Source organism: Chionomys nivalis, chromosome 2 (genome assembly GCF_950005125.1).
Source record: "Chionomys nivalis chromosome 2, mChiNiv1.1, whole genome shotgun sequence".
NCBI classification, from domain to species: Eukaryota; Metazoa; Chordata; class Mammalia; order Rodentia; family Cricetidae; genus Chionomys; species Chionomys nivalis.
The window spans coordinates 9,188,750-9,206,552 of record NC_080087.1 but is presented as its reverse complement, the minus strand read 5'-3'; the positions used below and the strand labels follow the sequence as shown (position 1 = coordinate 9,206,552).

The following is a 17,803-nucleotide window of genomic DNA, read 5'->3' as shown; positions in this document are numbered from 1 at the left end:
CAGAGCCACCAGCCACCTCTCCAGCCCTGTGATGTATTCTTGCAATGCAGAATTTTTTTTAATTTTAAGGAAGGCCGCAGATTGAGAAAGAATGATAAGGGAGAAAAAAAAAAGCATGTGACAGGAAGAGGAAATATGTCTTTTACTTTTTTTTTTTAGCAAGAACTTCAGTAGGTCTCTTGAAAAATATTGCCTGTTCTTCAAATTAAATACACACAGAACTTGGCATTAATATATGGAACTCAAGATCAGTAGCACGTGAGCCCTGGTAGCTTCACTAAAGAGAAGAGCTTCAATAAATAAATAAATATAAAAAATAAAAAAAGAGAGAGAAGAGCTTCAAGTACAGCAGCCATCCAGGAGATGAACAGCAAATCTAATGCCTGCTCATATCTTTCAGCTGAATAATTACAATGTCATTATGTTATACTTAAAATTTCCAGTTGAAAATTATAAATAAAAGTTTATTTTAACATAAAACTAGCATGTTTTCCAAGGGAAATGGGCTCACTGCATCCTATAGAACTGGAAAATATTTGGGAGATTGATGGAGGAAGGTCATTGGTTAAAAAATAAAGAAACTGCTTGGCCCTCATAGGTTAGAATATAGGTGGGTGGAGTAAACAGAACAGAATGCTGGGAGGAAGAAGAAGCGAGCTCAGACTGGATAGCTATCCTCTCTGGGGCAGATGCGATGAAGCTCCGACCCAGGATGGACGTAGGCTAGAAGCTTCCCGGTAAGCGCATCTTGGGGTGCTACACACATTATTAGAAATGGGCTAGTCCAGGTGCGAGACTTAGCTGAGAAGAGGCTAGATATAATGGGCCAAGCAGGGTTTAAAAGAATACAGTTTGTGTGTTGTTTTTTCGGGGCATAAGCTAGCCAGGCGACCGGAAGCTGGGGCGGCAGGAACACAGCCCGCAGCTCCTACTACAGAATGGCGCCCAACGTGGTAGCAGCAATTTCTTGGGTCTGCTCTGCTTGCTAGAGGCAAGCAAGTACTCTCATCTAAGAGAGGCTTCCTGACTCAGCTTTAGCTGAAAAACCCTCAGCTCTTTTAAGAGGTCCTGCACGAAACACTTAAAATGGTATTGATAAAAGCTGACTGCATGCTTGTTTGTTTTCAGCCATAGCAGGAAAAAAGTTGTGCTGTTTTATTTAAAATGCCGGTTTTCTGGGCCATCCAGCCAGGGCAAACTCTGACTTTCAAGCAGGCGGTCCTGACTACGAAGCTTTTGAGTGTTGCTTAATACTGTTGCAGCTTGCTTGCTGGCAAGGACCTTGAAACATTGTAGAGTTGTGGCGATGAACAGGGCTCTGGCGGTACTTCAGCCACAAGGCTGGAATGGCAGAAAGCTAAGGAATGGGCTGGATCCAGCTGTCAAAGTCATGGCTTTAATCCTACCCATATTGCTCAGTAATTGAAAGGCTCGTGTGGTCAGAAAAAGAGAGATATACAGTAAAAAGAGATTCAAAGAGAAAGAAAACCTTTAAATGATTTACAGTGTGTTTAAAAATATATGCAAGCTAAAAGTTAAAGTTCTTAAAAGTAAAAAAGGAAGAAAGAAAGTAGTTGGGTGTGGTAGTACACACCTTTAATCCCAACACTTGGGAGGCAGAGGGAGATTGACCTCTGTGACTTCAGGGTGTAGTAGCACAGGCCTTTAATCCCAGTGCCTAAAAGGCAGAGACAAACAGATCTCTGTGAGTTCAAGGTGTAGTAGCATACACCTTTAATCCCAATGCCTGGGAGGCAAAGACAGGCGGATCTCTGAGAGTTCAAGGACAGCCTGGTCTACAGAGTTATTCCAGGTCAAAGATATACAGAGAACCTGTCTCAAAACGCAAAAAGTTAAAAGTAAAAATAAACAAAATAAAGGTTAAAGCCACACAAAGATGGAAAATACAATGAGAATTTTGATACTGTATGCTATTATGCTGTGCTTGAATTGTTTGAATGCTGAGGAAGGAACAACAGCTGCTAAAAGATATTTGTTTATAAATGCTACTGAACTAATCCAACATAGATATTTTGAAAATACCTTGACTTCAGAATTTGGATCTAAGGATATGATACTTTGGAAAAGAGATTCTTCTTTTGTTTTCACAGACGATGACACCCTGCGGATTGCTTCCATCCCAATATGGTATGATAGACCACGCCCTCCTGAAAGGTTGCTGTGAATACCTTCAAAAAATTACTTCACTCAATTGACGACTGAGATGAACCTAGCAGACAGGTTATACCCTGAAATATCTGATTAACAGCGCCCCCATTCAGCAGGAAGCAGTTTGGAGAGAAATACCTACGTCCATATTCCCAAATATTGTTTATAAATGTTCTTTTACATTTAAAGGGGGAGATGATATAGGTATGAATAATTTGCATTGCTATAGATTTTAAGGTCAGTTTTGTTATATGTATATGTATTTCTGATATTGATTAAGGTACTGTGATTGTGTAGTTCATGTGAAAATGTAATGTATATAGGTTGTTAATAGATAATCATAATAGTCAAGTTTGTAGTCATGTTAGTTAAGATTTTCTAGATGTGCATAGATATATTTTAGATAGGCATTCTTCATATCTTTCAAAGATTATAGAATATGGCATTTTAAATGTTTTAATAACTTAGGGTTTTTCTGACAATGAGACACATCTGCTCCTGGCAACACCAATCTACTTCAAGAAGAAAGAAGATGGGCATCGAAGAGGCACCTTATGAAGTTGTTTAGCCATTTGGACAAGAAACTGCTCTTGCCTGGACTGTTGCATAAATTGGACACAAAGAACCCGCAGAGAGAGGACTGCTGAACTTGCCTAAAGGTGAGATGATCTTTCGGGGTTCCTGATTCATGAAGGAGTCTGTGAGACATTCTGCAGGACACAGCAGATAGTGACTGAACAGCCTGTGAAATTTCCTGCTTCGTGGAAATGTCTGCTGGAAACTATGGGCCTGGAGGCCGAAGATGGATACCCTAATGATACAGAGGAACTTTGGGTGACTGTCCAGGCAGTGAGATGTCTCTGTGACTTCTAGAGTTTGTAAGTTGCTTACTTCTCATTTACTTAGGTAATATTATATCCTTCTGGAGTCTTTGGTGGAGTTGAAGAATAGATAGATATAGTTTTCCTTAGTTATGATAAAGAAAATAGATGTAAATATTGTAATTTTTACTTGATAATTGTTTTGTTATATGTAATTTTGCTATGTTAAAGTTAAAGCCTTCCTTTTTTTTTTTGTTTAAACAGAAAAAGGGGAAATGGTGGAGGAAGGTCATTGGTTAAAAGATAAAGAAACTGCTTGGCCCTCATAGGTTAGAATATAGGTTGGTGGAGTAAACAGAACAGAATGCTGGGAGGAAGAGGAAACGAGCTCAGACTGGATAGTTCTCCTCTCTGGGGCAGATGCAATGAAGCTCCGACCCAGGATGGACGTAGGCTAGAATCTTCCCGGTAAGCGCACCTTGGGGTGCTACACACATTATTAGAAATGGGCTAGTCCAGGTGCGAGACTTAGCCGAGAAGAGGCTAGATATAATGGGCCAAGCAGGGTTTAAAAGAATACAGTTTGTGTGTTGTTATTTCGGGGCATAAGCTAGCCAAGCGGCCAGGAGCTGGGTGGCAGGAACACAGCCCGCAGCTCCCTACTGCAGGAGATGACTGAATCCAACTTTTTCATTTCGCAAATTCACAATATACTTTATTCTTCTCGGTGTTTCTGAACTCCAAACCTATTTTAATTCTTCCATAATAATCTCTGTGACATATTCTTACATTTATGTAATAAGTACTTCAAGGTTAAAGGAATCTAAATAAAAACAGTTGTATATTTTCTTTCGTGATATAAAAATGAAGTGTGACATTTAATGGGGAGCCTTTCTGAAGCATGAAATCAATACAGTAATAATGAGCATGCACTACTATCCTGAGTGGGGTGTCGGAATCCTTCAGAAGGTGACACACGTTTCCATCCTACTGAATTAGTCCCAGTAACAAGTGTGCATGTGACCACGAGGAGCACTTTAGTAAATTCCTAGTATAGGAGAATTACAACTACAATGGATAATTAATTCAACAAAAATATACCCAAGGAATAAGACAGTTCAAATATTTTAATCATTTGAACATAAAGTAAGCCATTATAATAAGAGATAAAAGGAAAAATAATGTTACACCTACAATTACACAAAGCAAGCTAAGTGCTCAGGCCTCGTTGCACAGGTTCCTGATCCCAGGAGCTCTGGGGCTGGAGGAGGAGGATCAAGACTAGCCTGGGCTACAGAGCACAGGCTGAGCTTGAGATCTGCCTAGGCAAGACTAGCCTGGGTCACAGAGCACAGGCTGAGCTTTAGATCTGCCTGGGCAAGTTGATGAGCATTTAAAATGAAAGTGAAGAGAGGGCTGGGACATAGCCTGGGAGTAGATGCTTGCTTGCCTGACACTGCGGGGCAGCGCCCCAGTGTGTCAAAACAGGACAAAACTTAAAATCTAAAATATGAAGGCCAATAAAGTAAGCCCTAAGGGAACAGAGAAGCTTCCATATTACAAGAGGCCATCCAAGGTGGCCAGGGAAGTGAAGTGGGAAGAGACAGGATGATGATGAATGCTGAGCTAAGTCAGACAACTCAGGGTCTTTTGTGCAATGTGAAAAATATGGATAACCTTTAAGAGAAAAATGAACATTCTAAAAGAAGCTGAGAAGAGATTTCAATGACACAGCTGACTGAACTGAGAAGTCATCCCCCTGTTCCAGTATTGGACTGATTACTGAAAGGGAAGGAAAAGGGGAAAGAGTGCCAAACCTAGGGATTAGGAATGAAGGGGGCAAGCCAAAAATAGTACCAGCTCACTCACTCATAGCTCAGAACCTAGGTATGCCCTGGCGTGGAGCTGAAGTATGGAGTCGGACACACTTGTCAACACTAGAGATGTGTCTAAACTTATTAAAAGTCAACACGTGAGCTATGAGGCCTTTGTCTAAATAAATCTATGGTGACAGAAGAGATCCATGGAATGGGGATTCACAGAACTTAACCCAAATAAATGGCAAGGAAGTCCAGGGCTGGGGTAAATAATGAATAAAATATAAAACTCTAATAAAAACGGTAATTTAAGAAGCATAGTATTGGCACAGGAACAGATAATACAACAGTGTGGCAGAATCCAAAGTTCTTTTTAGAAAAAGAGCATTTTAACATGTGACTGGATACAGGAGCCTATATATATGAGAGGATAGATCTTTTTAATCTCTCTGTTCGGATCCCGGATGTATGTATGAGTACCACTTTCGCGCCTGGTGTCCCCAGACACCAGAAAAGAACATCAGATTTTTTCCCTTTCTTTCTTTTTCTTTCTTTCTTTCTTTCTTTCTTTCTTTCTTTCTTTCTTTCTTTCTTTCTCTCTCTCTCTCTCTCTCTCTCTCTCTCTCTCTCTCTCTCTCTTTTCTTTCTTTCTTTCTTTCTCTCTCTCTCTTTCTTTCTTTGTCCGTTTTTTGTTGCTGTTTATTTTGTTTTGTTTTTTTGAGACAGGGTTTATCTGTAACTTTGGGGCCTGTCCTGGAACTCTCTCTGTAGACCAGTCTGGCCGTGAACTCATAGAGCTCCACCTGTCTCTACCTCCCAAGTGCTAGGTATAACACCACTGCCCAAAGAACATCAGATTTTCTAAACTGGAGTTTCAGGGAGTAGTGATACATTCCATGATACTAGAACTGAAACTCAAATCCTCTGCAAGAATGCCAAGTGCTCTTAATGTTTGAGTCACAGTCCCAGCCACAATACTGAAAATTAAACCCACAGAAAACCAAGAAAAGATGGAGCACACGATGCATGGATGATGAGTCCCGAATAAGCCCCGCCCATAAAGGTGACACCCTACTTCACCAGCAAAAAAAAAAAAAAAAAGAGACCCTAAAGATACCAGGTCAGGATGAAAACATAAACAATGAGAATTTCATAACCTGCTGGAAGGATTGTGGTAAGATGCCCGTAAGCCAGGTTTCAGGTAAGGCTGAAAACTCCTGCCAAGGTTCATGTTCACACCATACTGGGCCCAGCAATTCTACATTTAGTATGCTCTAGAGGAATTCTTCTCATGAATACAAGTAAGGACACGCAACATTTCTGTTGTCATGCTAACTGTAATTGGAGAAGTTTGGTAAGATGTGAGACAACAGCCATGATGATAATGATTATGCAAACTGTGATGAAATCACAAAAGACCAAGCCATGTTGCTAACAAAATAAGAAGAATCCACTATTTTTTCTTCAAGTGTTGTCCTGGGAAATCAGGTTGAGCACCACCTGGCAACTTGCAAAAATGTGAATTTTTCAACCCCTCCTTCAAATCCAAGCAGTCAGGGACTGCCAAGAGTACCCAGCAGTGCACACCTAACGAGCTCCACTACTTCCCTTAAACAGCCAGCATGCTAAGCCACATGCAGCAACAAACTAACATCTCGGCCTCCAAAGAGTTAGATGTAACACAATTAACATGAACATTATGAACAACAATATTCCAGGCAGAGTTGTTGCACACTAAGTTCAGGAGAGAAGAACAGCCCTAGAATGAATAGAAAGGAAAGAGTTCAAATTTAGTTATAGCATTTGAGCTATTTTACAAAAAGACTGGATGACCAAAGTTTGTGTTTCTGTAGGGTAACTATTATGTGAAGACAGGGGCCATGTGGGGTGACTATGTGCTGTCTCAATGGCCCAGTTAGGGTGAGAGGATTTAACGAGCATGCAAACCTGCTGGGCCTTGTTAACATGTTACAACCTAGAAGTAAGTAGTATGGGATAAAGCTATTGGTGGTGGAGTATTCCTATAATCCCAGCCCTTAGGAGGCAGAAATTGGGCTTTTAGTTCAGGATATATGTATATGCATGCACACACATATACATACATACATATATACATACATGCACAGTCATATGGAGCAAACATGTAAAGGATCTGAATCTGGACACAAATGGAGTATCCTCTCTGAACAGTTGGTATAAGACATTAGAAGTGATAAGCTATGTGCAGGAACTTACAAGAAAGAACAGAGACTGAAGCAAGATGGCTTCCAGAACAGTCAAGAGCTGCACAGTAGAAAGAATCATGTGGTAGAGACTTCCAGAAGGCTAAGGGTTGAAGAGAGATCTGTGACATCACAAAGATGATCCATCACTAGAGAGTCTTTCTCCCCTTGAAAAGTGAATTATTCTAGGACTGGATAAAAGCCCATTATGCTGCCTCTAGGCAACATGGAAGAAAAAAGGAATGGATTAGTGTTGTGCAATATTTATTTATCTAGGCAAAGATGTATTACAATTGTTTATGCTGCATTTGTTTAATTATGTAAAGGTATGTTGCTGTTTTACTTCATCTGTCTAAGGCGCCTGAGTGATCTAATAAAAAACTGAATGGCCAATAGCTAAGCAGTAGAGTGATAGGTAGGACTGGTGGGCAGAGGGAATAAAAAGGAGGAGGAATCTAGGCTTGAGTGGAGGGAACAGAGAGAGAATGAGGAAAGAAGACCTGGAGATGCCCAGTGCCAGTCACCAGACAGATAGCACAGAACAGGACATAAACAGTGAAAGGGAAAAAGCCCCAAGGTAAGTGTAGATAAAGAGAAACAGGTTAAAATAAGTTATAGGAGCTGGCAGGAAATGAGCATAACACAAGGCCAAGCACTCACAACTAATAATAGGTCTCCATGTCATGATTTGGGAGCTGGCTGGTGGCCCAAAATAAAGTCTGCTACAGATTAGAGCCTGTAGGGAGGGGTAAGATGAAATGGGATCATAAATCAGTTCGGGAAAGATGAAGGATCCCTTCTAGCTAAGACAGATGAGGACACATCAGAATACTGGTGAGTCATGCAGGTGTACAGGAGAAGGAAAACAAGGAGAAAACAGCATGAAAACAGAGGCTGCACCAGACAACCCATGACAAAGCCAGGAGGATCTTGGAGAAGAAACAAGGCTGGGGTAGAGGTTGTGGAGACAGAGTCAAAGGATGATCAGCCATCTTTATGAGGTTATTAAGAACAGCCACAGCTGATGCGATAAGTCTATCCAGCATACTTTTTTTTTATTCTTTTTTAATTGATATTTCCACCTGCTCCCCGTTTCCCATTTCCCTCCCCTCCTCCCAAATATTGCCCCCTCCCCCCACTCCCCTCCCCCTATCCCCACTCCTCTTCTCCACCCCCCACACCATTCCCCCTCCCTTTCGATACTGAAGAGCAGTCCAAATTCTCTGCCCTGCGGGCGCTTTTCTCAATAGCTCAATAGCAGAATGGGAAAAAGAAACGAGTCTCTCTGAGATTAAAGGCGAGGGCTGCAGCATCATCCCCGTCTCCACTGTATCAGATGTTACACACTCCGCCACACTGCGTTCTTTCATCCTCCCTTCTTGTCCCTCTAGCTCAAAGTAGGTGATTTTCAAATTTGCACAGTTCTTTCTCCAATACACAGGCATTCTGCAGCACACTGATCCCAGAACCAGAATAGCAGTAGACAACATGAGTAGTGATTCAGTCCCGTAAGTGAAGCATCCAGTGACCCACCCCCCACATCTTCAGGATTAAATCCAAACCTTGACCCTGAGAGACAGGAAAGACAGAGGGAGTTCTACCCACCATTCATAAATATTCTTAGTATTAAAAACACCCAGCTCGTTATTTTTGCTGATACCATAAGGACAGCTTCAAAATCTATCCAGTGGATTTTGAAGAGCAAATTTTTTTGTAAAATATAAATAACAAAGTCTTCTAGCCAAACAATTGTCATTGCAGAGTTCAACCAGGCAAATTAGCTAAACAAGAAACAGGGCCTTCACTTGGTATGTCCAGGGTTTATTAAGTATTCATTGTGCCTTGCCTCTTAAAGATTTATTCCACAATAACAAATCTCGATGAATATTCCTACTTGATTTTAAGCTTTGAGAAGGGACGAGCTATATCTCCTTCACTCATGGGTTGTTCTCTGCATAGAGAGAACATGTTGGAGGTGTTAAACCATATTAGTTGACTACTGAACACATGTTAACTTGATTACTGAATATACTAAAGCCAGAACATGTTTGATTTGGGTGCCAGGCAGAAGGGAAAGCCACAGTTCAAAGGGTGTAAATAAGACACTTAGGTTATATGGCTAAACAATTTTGTCTTTATAATCTTTGTTTCTTTCAGCTGTCAAGTGACATAAAGTGACACGATCCAAGGAAAATGAAAATGCTGCAGTAGCCCATTATCATAAACTACGACAAATAACCATTAGATGGAACTCAGAGAGAGTTTATGCTGACACATGAAAAGCCCTCAAGGTTTAACCATGCAAGAGAACCTGCCAGTCAGCTCCATCACCTGAGAGACAGCTCAGAGGTGTCAGTAAAAGAACCTCTCCAACGACCTGTCAGTCTAAGAACCCAGGCTAAGATTCTTCCAGAGGCCATGTTATCTCTATGAGGTCCTCAAACCTACAGCCAGAATGTGAGAAAAGGAAACTAGAGGCTCCTAGCAAAGATATTTAGACTTCCTGGTGACATGCAGGCATGCAAGGGGAACTCCACTTCTGTTGATCACTACCAAAGTGGAAATGAAAAAAACAACTCACTCCCAGTGACAAGTACCGAACCTCAGATGAGTTTCTACAATGCTCTAGGAATGTAATTGTTGTGAACAATAAATAAAATTTAACCCAGCAGCCTTAACATCATGGTCATCTTTTCTCAAATGGTTATTTGCACAAACAGATCCATTAAACCAACTGTAAATGTACAGTTAACCTCGGATTTAAAATATGATTTTAGAGCACTTAGTACCACTCCCGACTTGTTCCTTCACCGCTTACCCTCCATCAGCAGCTCTCAGAGTCTGCCTGGCACAGGGGATTCATTTCGGAACGCATTGTTTGAGCTTGCTGAACGTTGCTTACAGGTAACTCAGAAAATGTGATCAAAATTTCTACTATGATTTGCCAGTATTTCTAAGTAGTTAAATATAAAGGATCAGCACAAAGAGACTTTGAAAAGAATGTATGAACTTGGCTGATCTAAAAATTCAGGCTTATTTTAGAACATTCTCTAAGGTTAGTCATGCATAATTCACAGATTTTTTTCTTAGATACTATTTATATACATAAAATCATTAAAGATAAAAATGACAACAATCACCTGCCTTCCCCCGGTGCAAATGTTACCATGAGAACATTACACCTGGCATCGCAAAGGGTGGACCACAGTCACCCAACACAGAGTTTCCACTCAGGAATCCCTGCGTAAAACTGGCACTCCTTGTTTACCATACAGGTCTATTCATTTAATAAAATGGTGTAAATCACTAAATTATTTTAAATTTGAGATTCAAAACTGATTTTGAATTTAAAAGGCCGTTCTTTGCTTCTGCTAAAAGGCAGCTGGAGCTAAAAGGAGGCCCTCCTTTCTGTCAGTTTGTCTGCTGGTGTGAACTACTCCACTTAGAAAACCGACAAATGTGTACACACACACACACAAGCACTCTGGTTTGGCGTGTTATTTCTTAGGATCAAGACTTCATCTCACATGTGACAACTACGCATGGCAGATGGGAAGGGCCATGATGAGGAAACTTGAGAGTTTATGTCAGACCAAAAGGCTTTGTTTTTCTCCAGTGAAGAGTGTTTCATATAGGATATTTCCTCCCAACATTAAAGGTTGGAAGTTGCCAAAACCCTAACAGTCAGGTCCCAGTTACTGAAACCAGTATGCTAAAAAAGAAATAAATGGGCATTTCTGTTTACTCAGTTCAAAAACAGTGTGGTCCAAGTAGCTAGAGATATTTGAACATTTCTGCAGTTATAGTTACAATTCCCTTGCTTTCTCCATGAATGGATCCATGCCACTGAGCTCATGGAGAACAGGAAGAGCATTTCCATAGGATGCTTTCTCACCAAGTAGCAGATAACACTTGCTCCTACGCAAACCTAGGGACTGCCAAAGCTGTATTTTCTCAGAAGCAGGTGCTTGCAGGGACCACATACTGTTCCTCAGTATGTGGAAAGCTTGGGCCACTCTCCAGGTGAAGAGACAACACCCAGATGCTGGCTTCCCTGTGGTCTATGAGAGAAAAACACTGCTGCTCCTCTCCAGGAGACATTCCTTTCCAATAGCTAAAACACACTTGCACTAATGTGACTACTCATCATTTGAGGGGGACACAGTTTCACAAAGCAATCAATGAAACTAACGCTCATAATGAACAATTCAATGCTATTTTCATGATGAACACTCAATCATTTGAACAGTAAAAACAAACAAAAAGATTAATTACATAGCAATGGGTTTTTGATCCTACTGCACGTACTGGCTTTGTGGGAGCCTAGGCAGTATGGATGGAGGTGGGTGGTCCTTGGACTTCCCACAGGGCAGGGAACCCGGATTACTCTTAGGAATGATGAGGGAGGGGGACTTGATGGGGGAGGGGGAGGGAAATGGGAGGTGGTGGCGGGGAGAAGGCAGAAATCTTTAATAAATAAATAAACAAATAAATAAATTTTAAAAAAATACAAATTTTAACTATATTCTCCCCTACATATTTTGTCTTCCTAATAGAATGCTCTTTGTTTTCCTTATCAGGACTGAAGCAATCACTCTGTTGTCTTGCTTACTGTTTCTAGCTCTTCCTAAGATATGTGAACAGGAATTCAGATGGTTGCATGAGACACAATCATGTCACTTAAAGGTATTCTAGACATTTATGTGCCTGTTCCCTTGAAGGGCACTTCATCTTACCCTCTAGAGAAACTGTAAGCTAGCAGAGCAGACCGAATGCTGAACTACACACACTGAGCAGGAAAGTCTGCAGATTCAGTGTTTCCATTTCTCATGGTTTGCGTGTGATCTAGATGCTAAAATTCCTATGGATAAATCTGGGGAATGTAGAAAATGTGGGCAATTGAAAGTGAGCTAAAATCTAAGGCCTTGGGTTCCTCAAATAGAAGTATATAACCTATGCATATAATGAAAGAGATCATCCACAGAAAGCCCATGATCTGGGGGTATAGACAGAAATGAGTTCTCCCTCAAGTACACACCACACATCACCAGCCTGCTCCGGTGCAGAGACCCATCAGGGGCTGCCCTCTAGTCAGGTCCTAGCAACCTTTGGTAATAGCTGATCAATATATTTTGGTGAATGAAAAGATAACAATTATAGGGAGAATTTTTGAAAGAAAACTTCACCTCACATAACTGTAGTCAGGAGGCTGCTTGTTCGTTCCCAGCTGCTCAGTCCCAAAATAATCACACAGAAACCATATTAATTAAATCATTGCTTGGCCCATTAGCTCTAGCTTTTTATTGGCTAACTCTCACATATGAATTTAACCCATTTCTATTAATCTGTGTATCGTCACGCAAGAGCTACATGGCTTCTCTCCTTTTTCCCAGCATTCTGTTTAATTTCCCCCACCTACCTCTATTCCCTGTACAGGCCCAAGACAGTTTCTTTATTAACCAATGTTATTCACAGCATACAGAGGAAAGTCCCATATCACATAAGGAGATACAATTTCTAATAGCTAAAAAATAATGGAAAATGCTCAGACTTTGACTTCTCAATGAAAATCAGCCTCAGTCAGTGCAATGTGGATTCTAAGAGGGTCAGAGCTGAAGTATGCCATCTTATGTTTTGGTACGTTATGGAAATATCACAGAATAGCCGCTGAAAGGTGTCCACTGCCTGTCAGTGGGCTAAGCATCCCAAGAAGTGTGCGAATAGGTAGTTAGGGATCTTCAGAGAATCCACCTAGCACAGAAATATGACCAAATTAAAGCCAGAGAATGGAAATGTCACTATCATCATTTTCTTGCAACTTTTCCTCACCTTACTACAACTCAAGATTTCCTAGACATTATTATAGTCAGAGGAGGGGGAAAGTCAAATGCAAGCAAAGTATTCCTTTACTTGAGACAGCAAGGAGAAGACATTTTACCCTGAAGATTACCCGGCACTTGGATGATACTGCTGACTACATACTCTAGAAATAATTAATGAGTCTCAATTAGTAGCATGCAATTTACATTTTCAGCTAACTTGATAACTAAGACAATAATGAGATACTTCCCCTTGTATTATCCATAGGATCCAATAGTTCCTTCATCAACAGCAAACCTGGGCGTCAGACAGCTCTTTGTGACAACTGCTTATCTATGTCATCATAGATCGTGGTACTTTTTTCATGAATAAATGACAATATTATTATGAATTCACTTATAAGTCAGAGAGAGTGGTATGCACCTGCAATCCCAGCACTTGAACTAAAAACCACAAGAGGAATGAACAGAACAAAGAAATGTCCCCAAGGCCAGTAATTTTTGTCTTTAAACCTCCTTGGCTAGTTGGTCCCAACATGCTTCTCATAGCACTTTGATATCCATCTTTCTAAAATAGATTTCTTAAGCTTCATCAAATTTAGGGAAAGTGTGATAAAAGAACAGGTGTATTTTCAAATAAAGAGGGCTGGAGATACAGGTCAGTGGTAAGCAATCTATTATTATGGGCTGGTCCTAGGTTCAATCCCCCCCCCCCCCGTGTGTGTGTGTGTGTGTTTCTCTCCCTCCCTCATTCTCTCTCTCTCTCATACACACACACACACACACACACAAGCAAATGTAAGATCAAATGACATTGGCATGGGGAAAGGTAATTCAATTCCCACATTAAACAAAAATAGGGCCTCCTTTTCTTCTAGGAACACTTGAAACAACTTACTAGCATTTTAAAAAAATCTATTCATTTTTATTGTAGGTGAATGTTTTGCTTTTGCATATATATGTGCGCCATGTCAGGAGACAGCATAAGTGTGTGATCCCCCAGAACTGGAGTTACAGATGACTGTGAACTACCATGTGGGTGCTGGCAGCTGAACCTGGGTCCTCCTGTGAGAGCAGCTAGTTTTTACCTCTCAGCTGTCTCTCTACCATGCATGACTAACTGGCTGGACTTTAAGCAAACTGACAGTTAACACCCTTTTTACACTTTGTTCTCTTTGGGGGAAATTTTGAGAAACAGGAGTCCTATCATAATTGCAGAAGTTCCTCTGCGCAAAGATCAACAAAATAAAGTCATAGGAGGAGAACTGCGAGAAAACACTTTCATTTTTAATGAATAAAAGTGTTAAAAATCAGAGAAAATTTTCCTATAATTAATGTAGTCTGTTAGTGGAATAGAACATCTGATTTGTAATACAGTATTATAGACATTTATTAGATCAGTTTTCAAAATTACCAAGTCAAAGAAGCAATAAGAAAAATATATCCTTTAGATGCCTAGAGACTTATACATTTAAAAGAGCATTCCACTGAATATCCCATGTAGCAGTGTTTGATTTGGGGGAATCCAAATCATTTTAGTGGTTATAACAGTAATTAAAAGCCACATAACTATCCTTGGTCATGATAATATGCTTACACAATCAGAGGAAAAATGTAAAAATGCAGTAAAGAATTAAAAATAAGTATTGGTGTTAGCCTCCAGGCATACCGCTGGCCTACCCTTTCACCTCTGTCAGTACGCAAACACCTAGGGAAGAAAGGCCTCATGTCTAGACCAAATGGACACAAGTTCCTACGTTGCATCATTTGACATGTCTACACCAGAGACAGTGAATTGTATTTATTAAAGGCTCTAATTATCAATAGATTTATGAGAACACTTACAAATTTGGGGAAAACTCACAATAGTTAAATCGCACCAGTTTGTTTCAGGTTGTTTTCAACAGGGCTATTTACTGATCTTATCAGCCGCCAGAAATGTGTGTGAATAGAGAAGCTGGTCAAACAGGTTTGTGCAGTGGGACACACTGGTACTTCATTTTCATATGTGCTTTCAGATGCTAAGAGCTTCCAAGGCAGGCTGCAAACAAAGTATTCATTAGTTGGGGAAGATAAATAAATCACTGACAGCACTCAGCAGTGTTACTGAAATTTTCATTTTCACAATAAGAACTAGGCATTGCTATTAGTATGGGTACCTCTCTGATTTAAGTAGTTATATGCGTGCTTATGAACACACATGCAAGCTCTCACTGCAGATTATGCAGTGATCTGAGCAGCTCAGAGAGATTCACTAACAAATTCCAGTTCTAACAGTAACTACTGCATCCTGACTGTTAACTCCTGGACAGATCCCTAGGGCCAATGCATTAGAAATTGGGGCTGGACTCTCCCGAGTTTACTCACTACAGTCTCTGGAAATCAGGGGCCAACTGCGGCTGCCACTTTAAGCTCCTCTGCATAGACAGTGAGTATTTCCGTAAAGCGGAGTAGCCAGCGCTGCTGCAGCTTTCAACTCAGACTACTGCACACACGACACCTTCTGGAACGAAGAGGCCTGCATTGGCAAAATGATGTTTTTAAATACACAATAGTTTGAAGCGCCCCAGAATGGATGCTATAAATCAGGGGCCAGTGGTGCCTTCCAATCCTAAGGTGGCACAGAGGAGACCTCAGTCTTCTCACTCCCTTCTGTGCAAAACCAAATGCACACAGATTAAGACAGTCTTGGCCTCTGAGGGCTTAACCCCACTTATCTCACGTGTGTGTGTGTGTGTGTGTGTGTGTGTGTGGCGAGCACACATTCTGCCTCTCTTTAAAAAAAAATCTAGCTTTGTTTTTAATTAAAATATTATTATATCATTTCCCCTCTTTTTCCTCTTCAACATCCCAACATACCACCCCTTGCTGGCTCTCTCTCGCTCTCTCCTTCTCTCTCTCTCTCTCTCTCTCTCTCTCTCTCTCTCTCTCTCCCTCTCTCGCTCTTGCTCTCTCTCTCTTGCTCTCGCTCTCTCTCTCAATTTCATGCCCTCCTTGTCTTTCTTTACACACACAAACAATTTTGTCATTGCATTTATAGGTTTACTTCACATCTCATGAATGCTCAGAATAAATTATATTATTAATGCTTTTGATACTAATATACACAGTTTGTAAATGTAATACTGACTTTTCTGGTGTTATAAAATTACCAGCAGACCCACTAGAAACAAGCCATCTTGTTTATTCAGTTTCCCAGAAAATACATGGGCATACATCCAAATATAATTCACTTTCAATATACTGGATACTTAATCTGTGACCAAATGAACTGAAGAAAAAAAAAAAACAGTTCTTGGTTTTAAAAAAAAATGTTCTATGTTTAAAGAGATTTATGTTGTTCTTTGCTGACATCCGATACAGAAGCAAATCTTCATCTACACTTTCAGATTGTACTGTAAGTATCGGTGCAATAATGAACGGCATCACAGAACTCACGTTAAGGATGCAGCTGTGGGTGGACAAGCTCAGCCTTGGAGGACAAAGAAAGCAGAGCCAATCATCTCCTTCAGACTTCTCAACCACTAACACTATGGGCAGCTCACCAGTCACTGTTTTACTTAAAAAACAAAAGTGAATTCCATTTTATTAGCTGATGTTTTAGTACAAACAAAAGCCATTTTTTAAAGAAAAAAATAAAGAGCAATTACTTGGATGGTAAGCATCATATAAATGTCCCACATTCAACTTGACTAAAACCAGTGTTAAATCCAGGCAAGCCTATGCTGAGCCCACTCTGTATAGGACAGCAATCAATGGGAGAAATTCCTTTCTTCTGCTACTCTCGAAACACCTGACTCAGGTGTTGGGATGCCCTTGGTCACTGCAGTCATGCACACTTATCAAACTTAGGTTTCTATAACTGATTCCTGGAGAATTTATTGCATTCCTTGCTATAAACTAAAGGGATTCATAATACCCACTCCAACACAATGAGGGGAGGGGTGGATGTCTATTGTCTCACAGTGGTCTCTAACGCCCATGATTAAGATTTAGTATATGTTTCTTCCCAGAGCACAAATTTTCTATTACTGCCATATTTCTAGTAAATTACTCACTCAATTTTCTCATTCAATCTTTAAATGGAAGAAGAAAAAAATGTCTAAGGCTCTCAGTGCACAGGGAAGATTAAGAGTGTCAGAATTATTCTGATCCAATGACGAGCTAAGCAAATCTTTTAAAACAGCTCAAATGGTGTGAGAATTTTACAAATGAGCTTTAAACAGCCAAAATCTAAATTGCTCTTAACTTCTGAATACCTAGCAAGCTACTATTTGCAGCCTGAATATAAACATTCATGCTAGACTAACCCAAAAAATCCAGGGCAAATCCACGGTAATTATTTTCCCCGTTTGCAATATCCAGCTCTACTTAAGAAAGGCATCTAATGAATGCTGCTGCAATAATTTCAACAGGAGATGATTTCATTCCTGCATCCTCACTGTCATTGCCTTCAGAACTGTCACCATCACTCAACTGTTGGATTCATTATTTCTATTTCTATCTGCACACATTCCGCAAAGAAGTACATCATTAAACCCATCACATGTCCCCAAACTGTAAGTGAGCACATGAGATCATCTCCTCTCTGCCAACAGTCACCCGTATGAGAGGGCAAGCTCCATCTAGCAGAGGAGGGGAGTGTGCAGATTAACTGCTTAGGTTTAGCCATTTTCAAATTTCACCATCTGTAAACAAAGGGGTGCTTTCTCCCTCTGGGTAACCTTAACTATTTCTCCATTATTTATGTAAACTACTATGAAACTGTAGAATAAATTCTTCATGATTACATTCATTTTGGTTTTTAAAGAAAAGGCAGTGGAGTTAAAATGTACTCTGATAAATGCCTGTTATCATTTGATGTTAAAACTCAATTTCCTAGAAAAAAACATTCCTGTTCTGCATAAGCATATGCATACTCAAACCCATATAGTAATTTCATATATTTACATTAC

General features: G+C 40.3%; 1 protein-coding gene and 1 long non-coding RNA gene across 3 annotated transcripts in view; one reads left to right on the top strand and one right to left on the bottom strand.

The window, feature by feature from the left end:
• LOC130870372 (uncharacterized) overlaps positions 1–9,691 on the top strand; it is a 30,760-nt gene extending 21,069 nt beyond the window's left edge. Inside the window, exon 4 of the long non-coding RNA XR_009056701.1 lies at positions 9,187–9,691. This is a non-coding gene — a long non-coding RNA (uncharacterized LOC130870372). The remainder of the gene's footprint in view (positions 1–9,186) is intronic.
• Positions 1–17,803, bottom strand: part of Prkn (parkin RBR E3 ubiquitin protein ligase) — a 1,199,352-nt gene that overhangs the window by 1,011,568 nt on the left and 169,981 nt on the right. The window lies entirely within an intron of this gene.